The following is an 8298-nucleotide window of genomic DNA, read 5'->3' as shown; positions in this document are numbered from 1 at the left end:
ATTGTGCTTGCAAATTTCTTGACCCTAAAGCTTCTTGCGAATCCAGCATCATGTGGTTTGATCATGCTATTTGGTTTATCCTCAACCATCTGGACCTACTCTTCCCCAAACCACCGGTGGACTTTCATCTCTCCCTTATTTGTTCTTGGGTAGGAGGCCAAGCTAAAGAAATAATGATTGCTCAAATTGCTTTCAACATCTTTCGTGGGCTAATGCTAGATATCTTGAAGGAACTAAAGTATGATGAACTTGGGATTTATCTAACCACTTATGCTAACTACAAGGGAGTGAAGATTATTGCTGGCCTACTCAAGCCTTGTATTGAAGACGATGACTCCCCCTCACTAAAAAGACCCAATTCTCTTGCTACCCCCAACTCATTTACTTCATTTCTGACACCTAGCTCTTCCTCTAATTTTGATCGAGGGAAATCTCGTAGTTACACTAGAGGAAGATGCAAAAACACCCCAATCAGGCACCTTCTTGACTTGTAATCATTGATGAATATGCAGGTTGCTGTGAGCCCATGTGCAAGGAGGTATCTCAACAAAAAAACTCCTTGCAAAAGATTATATTTACGAACACTGTCTTTTTCAAAATGAGCTTCTCGATTGGATTCTTCGTTTGCTCAACGCAATACTCTCTCTCTCTCTCTCTCTCTCTCTCACACACACACACACACACACACACACACACACACACACACACACACACACACACACACACACACACACACACACACACACACACACACACACACACACACACACACACACACACATGCGTGCTAGAGCATTCCTAAGGGTGTCTTATTGGTGCTGTGAGGTCTGTGTGTGTGTGTGTGTTTCTCTTCCTCCCTCCCCCTCTCTTTGTCTCTCTGTATGGGCATGCGGGGTTGTTACATGGGCTCCTCTTGTATGATGCAGGCGGAGCAAGTGCGTGAGGAGGTGTGGGGGGACTCATGTTGTACGATAGAGGCACAAGGTGCTGGGTGGAGGTTGGACGATTGGGGTAGGACAGACCGTCTCTCTCTCATGTGCACCTGTGATGCTAGTGCAAGCTATCTTTCTATGTCGCGTGAAGGGGATGTGAGCAGGGTGTGTGGAGGATTTTTCTTTTTTGGGGAGGGGGGTGGATATTAAACGGAATCTCATTGAGTAAGTATGTTTTACACATTTTGGAAATTGTTATTAGTGGGTATCTAGTGCACATACCTGCTAATAAAATGAGCGAGTATGTGTGACACACTTTGGAAATTGTTTTATTAGCAAGTGAAGATACCCTCTCGAAAACGAAGGAGGACACAAAGAAGGGTGGGGAGCTCATATATATTTGGACGCACGCACGAGTGATGTGGTGACCAGGCAGGGGATTGAGGATGACTACGAGGGCTAGGCTGCAACTGCAGCTCTTTGGCACGATGGATACCTTAGCCAAAGTGTAATCAATCGGTAAGGGGCAGCTGTACCGCAAGCCCACATGGAAACTCTTGGGGTAAGCGGCACGAGCATAGAGCATTCAAAAAAAAAAAAAAAGCTTCGGGCAGGAGAGACAACCAAAGCAAGCAGAACAGATGGTCATTGAAGTGGTTTGAAAGCCCTATTCGACGGTATCTGGGTTTGATTGTCATCGTTCTATGGGGATTTTTCCTTTTAGTAGTGCTGAAGGCATCTACTAAGATTCCAACTAATAAAATTGAAGACGATTACCATTCAAATTCAAAAATTCAAAAGGGCAGAGATAGAGTTTTATCACCAACGTCGCCCTCTTCATTCTGAGACGTTCCTTTAGCAGGAATGGAGGGGTTCTTTCTGCGAAACATAGGGTTTCCTTGTCAGCTTCTGTCTTCTGATCCTCAGTTTCGGAGCTTACCATCGAAGGTAGGCGAATCAAACTTTCGCACGTACTCGGTAAGCTCGTTCTTCCGTTCCACGTTTTCTTGAGCCCCAAATGAGACTTTATGGCTATGCCCGAGCACTCTCGCGACAATCGGCCTCCCTTTTAAGATGATCGTTGTGCGCATACACCACGCTAAGAAGGAGGACAATCTCAGCAATAGGAGAAGCCCCAGACAAGCCACACTTTAACACAGAGTTACCGAAATGGATGGCCTCAACAATCCACCTTGGGCTTCCGTAGATGCTTCAAGTACTTCAAGTCACGATTATGCACCTCTACGGGTACGCATCTACGATGATGGTGACGATGAAGATGAGCTCAGCCTTGCTCCAAGCAGTGCATCCTTTGACAGCGTATCAGAGCACATGACTGCCCTCTCTGACATGGAATCTATCAGTGGCTCATTTAAGGAGTTTTTTGCACGTTCTGAGGCTCCTAGTGCCACTCTCAACAGAGCTTTGAGGAAGCTTAATGAGTTGAACAGTGGGGTTGCTTCCTTGGACACTTCTGTGCTAGATAATACAAGTGAAGAAGCATTCAGGTTTCGCTTGTTGGAGATTGCTTTTGCTAATAATCTTTCTCTGGATGATGATGTTGTTCATGATATTCTCAACAACCTACTGCCTGTAGTTCGAGCACGCTTTACCCAAAAGAGGAACACTACCTGGCATCTGGCTCACCATCCCCCAGGCGTACCTGCTGCAAATCTGAGAGACGATGATGATACTCATGATGTAGAAAAATTAGATGGTGCAGATTCTGATCAGGCCTTTGATACGGATCAATCAGAAAACACAGAGTTCTTGCCATATTCTGCTCAGGGTCTCCCTATTCGTGTTGCAGATGACACGATGGAAGAGCAAGAGCTACCTAAAACTCTGCCACCCTCTCCTTTGCTCAGGCTGTGTGACAAGATAGGGAAGGTCTTGCCAACTAATGAGCCAGGACATGGAAGTGCATTCTGTGATGCAATACACCATCAAAGTACTAGTGATGGTGGGGAACAAGGTGAGCAGGAATGCTTACCAAAGGGTGGTGAATATAGCTCAGTTTCACGCTCTGCTAACACTGACAATCATCTGGGTACTCGTGTATATATCCAGCAACCAGTTGTAGCAAAAGAGGGTGCCGCCCAAAATATGAATGCTGAAAGATTCAGTCAGAAAATCCCAGAGTCCACAATATCTTCTGCGTATGCTTTCAACAGTGGCACTTTGTCAAATCAAGAGGATGGGTTCAACAACACATCAGAAATGGACCCAGACGAGGGAATTCAGGATGAGGCCTTTAAAGACCAAAGTGTGGATTCAACAGCTACTACCTCCGGTATGCCAATATTTGATGATGTCGGTTTTCCTGCAAGACCTCCATGTTGGGGACACTGCATTTCTTGCATAGAATCTGGGTTCATCTTTTCTAGGCAAAATAATCTAACAGGAGTAGAGGATGTCAGGGAAAAGCTCTGGATGCTTCGTCTCAAGCTTTTGTGTCTGTCTATCAGGCTTCAACAATCTAGAAATGATGTTGTTAGACAGGTTCTTTACAGATTGGACCTTGCTGATCGTTTGGGAGGAGGAAGTGGGTGGAGAGAGTCTGATCTGAAAAATTTGAGACTACTTGCAGAAGGCCTAGAGGCAAGAAGGTTAGGATGTTTAGAGTTTGAGTGCACAGTCCTGATTCTTGGAAAGAGTGGTGTTGGAAAGAGTGCAACCATAAACTCACTGTTGGGTAAATATGAGTCAGAGACAGATGCTTTCAAGCCTGCCACAAAGGAAGTGAAAGAGATAATTGGAAAAGTGAATGGTTTAACCTTGCGAGTCATAGACACTCCAGGTTTCCTAATGTCAGGTGTAGATAATCAAAATAATCTTAAGATTTTGTCATCAGTGAAATGCCACATCAAAAGGTCACCTCCGGATGTTGTTCTCTATGTCGATCGTTTGGACCTGCAATGCAGAGACTATGGTGAACTGTCTCTGTTTAGGGCCATCAGTGCCATGCTTGGTAATGCCATCTGGAATGATACTATTGTGGTATTCACCCATGGGCTTTCAGCTCCCCTAGATGATGCCAACAATGCCGCCAAAGAGTATGAGATGTTTATAGCTCGACGTTTGCACACACTGCAGGAAACTATCTGCCAGGCAGCTGGGAATATGCAACTTAGGAATTTACATTCCATTGTTGAGAATCATGCTGCAGTTAAGATACGTGCAGCAAACTGTTCTATTGTATCCAATAGAGAAGTCTGGCAACCACAGCTGCTTCTTCTTTGCTTTGCATCCAAGATATTGGCAGAAGCTGATAATGTATTGCGATTTAAAGACAAGACCTTCTGGGTTCGCCCACAAGTACCTTCTTTGTCTTTTTTGCTTGCACTACTGTTTCAGTCTCAAGTCTGTCCGAAACTATATGATGAACAAGCGATCAATGAAGAGGACTCCAATTCTGACGAAGAAGTTTTCAATTCAGATGATGAAAGTGAGTATGAAGTTTTGTCTTGTTTCAGGCGTCTGACCAGAAAAGAACTTTTATCTCTGGATAAGGAACAGAGGGAACATTATCATGAGGAGCTAAAGTACAGGAAGAAGCTCTTGATCAAGCGGTGGGTAATGGATGCACGTGCTAGGAGGAAAGAAGTGAAGAAAGGCTTGGCTGCATTGGCAAAGGAGGTATCAGATCTGATGGACTTGCATCATGACAAAACAAATCCAGCCACAGAACCAGTACCAATGCCTGATATGGCACTACCACTTTCGTTTGATTCTGATAACCCCACCCATAGGTACCATTCTTTGGCTACAAAGAATGGATTACTGATTCGGCCTGTCCAAAGTGAACATGGTTGGGATCGTGACATTGGCCATGATGGTCTGAGTGTAAAGAAAGCCTTTATGATCTCCCCAAAGTTACCTGTTTCCATTTCAGGGCAGATAATTAAGGATAAGAACGACACCAATGTGCAATTGGAATGTGCCACATCATTCAAAAAGAAAAGCTTGCAAACTGGGCTTAACATCCATACACTCCCTGATGTTGCTTATGAGCTCCATGGAGAGATCAAATTCAACACATCCAAGAAACATAAAGCGACTTGTGGACTTGCACTCATAATGATTGGGGAGACTTCTGCTGCTGGTATGAAGTTGGAAGACTGCTTGGTAGTCAATAAATGGTTGAAGCTAGCTGTAGGTGGTGGAGTCATGACCTCGCAGCAAGAAGTTGCTTATGGTGGATACTTGGAGGCCTCCTTTAAAGGCGAAGATTTATCCTCCATCGGGCTTTCCATCATCAATTGGAAAAAAAGTATTGCTATTGACAGCATTTGTCAGGTACAATTCCTGTTGGGGCAGACAACGATTACTGGTCAGGCTAACTTGAATAGCATCAGAGCTGGTCAGATAAGAATTCGAGCAAATAGCTCAGACCAGTTCCAGATGGCTTTGATAGGCCTTGTGCCTTTGTTGCGTGTCCTTATTGTCAATCGGATTGCAGGCTTCTTCAAGTCGTGATATGGAAAGAAAAATGCAATCAAGACTCACAGCTTGCCATTAAATTGTACCACATTACCATACTCTCAGAGTGGAGCAGTTCATCTAAGCTCTTTTGAAAGAGAAGTTTTACTTGTATGCTGTCAAGCAATCTAGGCTATGGAAGTCTACGGACAGTACAGCAAATGTACAGATTGTCCATGATTCATCAACTTCCCATAATCCATTTGTATATTTGTGTTGAGTTTGAAAGCTGCAGAAGAAAAAGAGATGCTGATTTTGCGGTCTCATAATTGGGCTCCAAATTCACTCTATGGCTTCTCCAAGAGCACTTTGCATATGGTTGACTCAGTGTGGAGAAGTTCAGGAGATGTAAGGCTTTCTGTATTGGACTGACATGTGGAGACACTAGTAGGAAAACTGAGTCTTTATCAGTGTTTTCCATACAATGCATAACATCATGAGCTTTTGCTCGAGAGGCACCACATACCTAACTAGGTACGGTTGGGGGCAGAGGACCACCGCCCCCCCCACCAGGCCGGCCGTCCCTGCCCCCAATCGTACCTAGCTAGGTATGCAGTGCCTCCCTCGCAGAAGCTCATGATGTTGAGGTAAGTCACAATGTGGGAATTATTGTGAGAATTTGTTGAAAACTTCTTGTGTAGCATGTTTAGGTGGTACAAACAAGTCGTGTCATTGACACTAATTTTAACACTAAAATTGATCTCTGCAGACTTTTATTTTTATTTCTTGTTTTTTTGTGTGGGTATATTTGGTTTGCCTTGAGCAATATTTTGTGTGCGCATGCCTCAAACCCATAGCACATTTTTAGCAGATAATGATCTTAGACTATGACTGTGAACTCAAGGCCCTTAACTTTCAAACAGAAGGGTCCTTCAAAGGAGACCCTAATTTTGCCATTCCAAGGAGTAGCCCCAATTCAATCTATTGAAGATGAAAATACATTGGAAGGAGGAAGGTGAAAGAGAGAGAGAATTGGAAAGTTAGAGAGTGCTTCCACTCCGTGTATAAGTCATGATAGTGTCAAAGCTTCAAAGCTTATAACTCACAAGTTGGGTTTCAAGGTAGTCTTAGCCTAATCCTCTACAAGTAATAAAAAGCTTTAACAGTAATCACAATGAAAACCTACAGCTGAATGAGTGTATTTTTTAAGGGATCTTTTAATTTAGATCTTTTTTACAAAAAAATGAAGCTTTTCAAAGTTTGAGCTCTCTCCATCTGTACTTTAACTTTCTATTTGGAGAAGAACGACACCTTGAGAGGATACATACTAAAGCTTAATCCTAGAGTCTTCTTGTTGGGAGTTGGACTATTTTTCTTTTGGGACAATATTTTGAGTTTGGTATCTGTTTAGCCTTTTGTAGGGAGATATCTTAAAGGTAAAAGGAGTCTTGTTATTGGGTCCTTTACCATATAGTGGCACTGGCATGGATATTTTTCAATCCTACAAAAAGAGCAGGAAAGCATCTTTAGAAACACGTAATCATAAATTAATTCAAACTTGGTATTATGCCACCCCACACCACCTTCGAAAGGAGGTAGCCCATTTGGATGTTGGCCACATCTTTCAAGACCTCCATGCTTCACACATGATTATATAGTGCATTTCCTTTCTAAGGGACAATATTAAAGAAGGTTGTCTAAACTTGCTACTAATTGGCAACAACTCCAAGTTGGAATAAGGATTCCACTTAAGTAGTCTATGTAGTAGGAAAAAAATTATTAACACTAGGTTGGTAATGTAGCAAGACATAAAAGTGTCTTTCGAAGTTTTGGATTTTTCTTTTGGAATACCATGCATAGAAGATCTATTCATTTGGGAAATCGTTTCTTCCACATATAGTTTAAGGATCCAAAAATATGAGAAATATATAAAATATCTCATGTTTTCACCATGGCATGGCTCCAAAGTTTATGTACCACTATATTTTTCTCAAAATAGAAGTTTATTGTGGTCTATTGCATCTTGAGAAAACTTGGGATTTCTTTTACCAAAGAGATATTAATTTTTTCCGCAAACATCTATGGATTGTTGATCAAAACTTGTTGCTCTTTTTTTTTTTTTTTGCAAGATTCACAATTGTGAGTGAATTATATTAAGCAACCCAATGTCTTGTCATGCTCGTGTTGAGCCATGACATCATCCAGGGACCATAATTACAACCATCCCAACTCGCCCCCTTATCCTTGATACATAAGGTCCATTTAAAACTTATTGCTCTCTTAAACTCACCAAAATTTTTTGGACATAGAATTAGGTACAAAAACGTTGCATTTTTTTCATTCTGCTAACGTATTGTCACCTACCACCTACTATTATTGGCTCTATATTAAAAAAATTCATTACTTTATGCCTCCCATTTGCAACTCACCAACCTCACTCGTAACCTGCTTCGCCGCCCTCGCCTGTCTCGCTGCCTCTGCATAAGGTGCATCTCACCTATCCAGTGCCAGCACGCAACCTGGAAAGACATAGCAACACACATAGAGAGAGGATTGAAATCCCTGCAGGTTGCTTTCCGGAGACAAGAGAGAGATCTTGTGCCTACCAAGGGGTCATCATCTTGCCTTCAATGCTCCACAATCTCAACCTGCAGTCCGAAAGACGCGCAGCACGGTAGCACCCCTACAAGGCTCCCTATCACCTTTGCATGTGAGACACAGAGAGCGAGACAGATAGAGCCAATTTTTTTGTGGGGACACACACGTGGACGAGAGAGAGAGAGAGAGAGAGAGAGAGAGAGAACTGACGCTCTTCATGCGCATCGAACAGTTCTCCTTCTTATTTTTATGTATAAAAAGAGAGCGAGAGAATCTAATTGGATTATCCTCTCTTTTTAGTTTCAAAATGTGTAGCGCATACTGTCAAAGTTTCTATTGCCACGCT

General features: G+C 42.7%; 1 pseudogene; it reads left to right on the top strand.

Annotated features, from left to right (window-relative positions):
• Nucleotides 1–1721: 1721 nt before the first annotated feature.
• Nucleotides 1722–6098, top strand: LOC147423072 (translocase of chloroplast 101, chloroplastic pseudogene; annotated as a pseudogene).
• Nucleotides 6099–8298: the final 2200 nt, after the last annotated feature.

This window comes from Adiantum capillus-veneris, chromosome 26, assembly GCF_014529385.1.
Source record: "Adiantum capillus-veneris isolate H3 chromosome 26, ASM1452938v2, whole genome shotgun sequence".
Taxonomy (NCBI): domain Eukaryota; kingdom Viridiplantae; phylum Streptophyta; class Polypodiopsida; order Polypodiales; family Pteridaceae; genus Adiantum; species Adiantum capillus-veneris.
The sequence above is the reverse complement of the archived record's forward strand: the minus strand, read 5'-3'. Positions and strand labels throughout refer to the sequence as shown.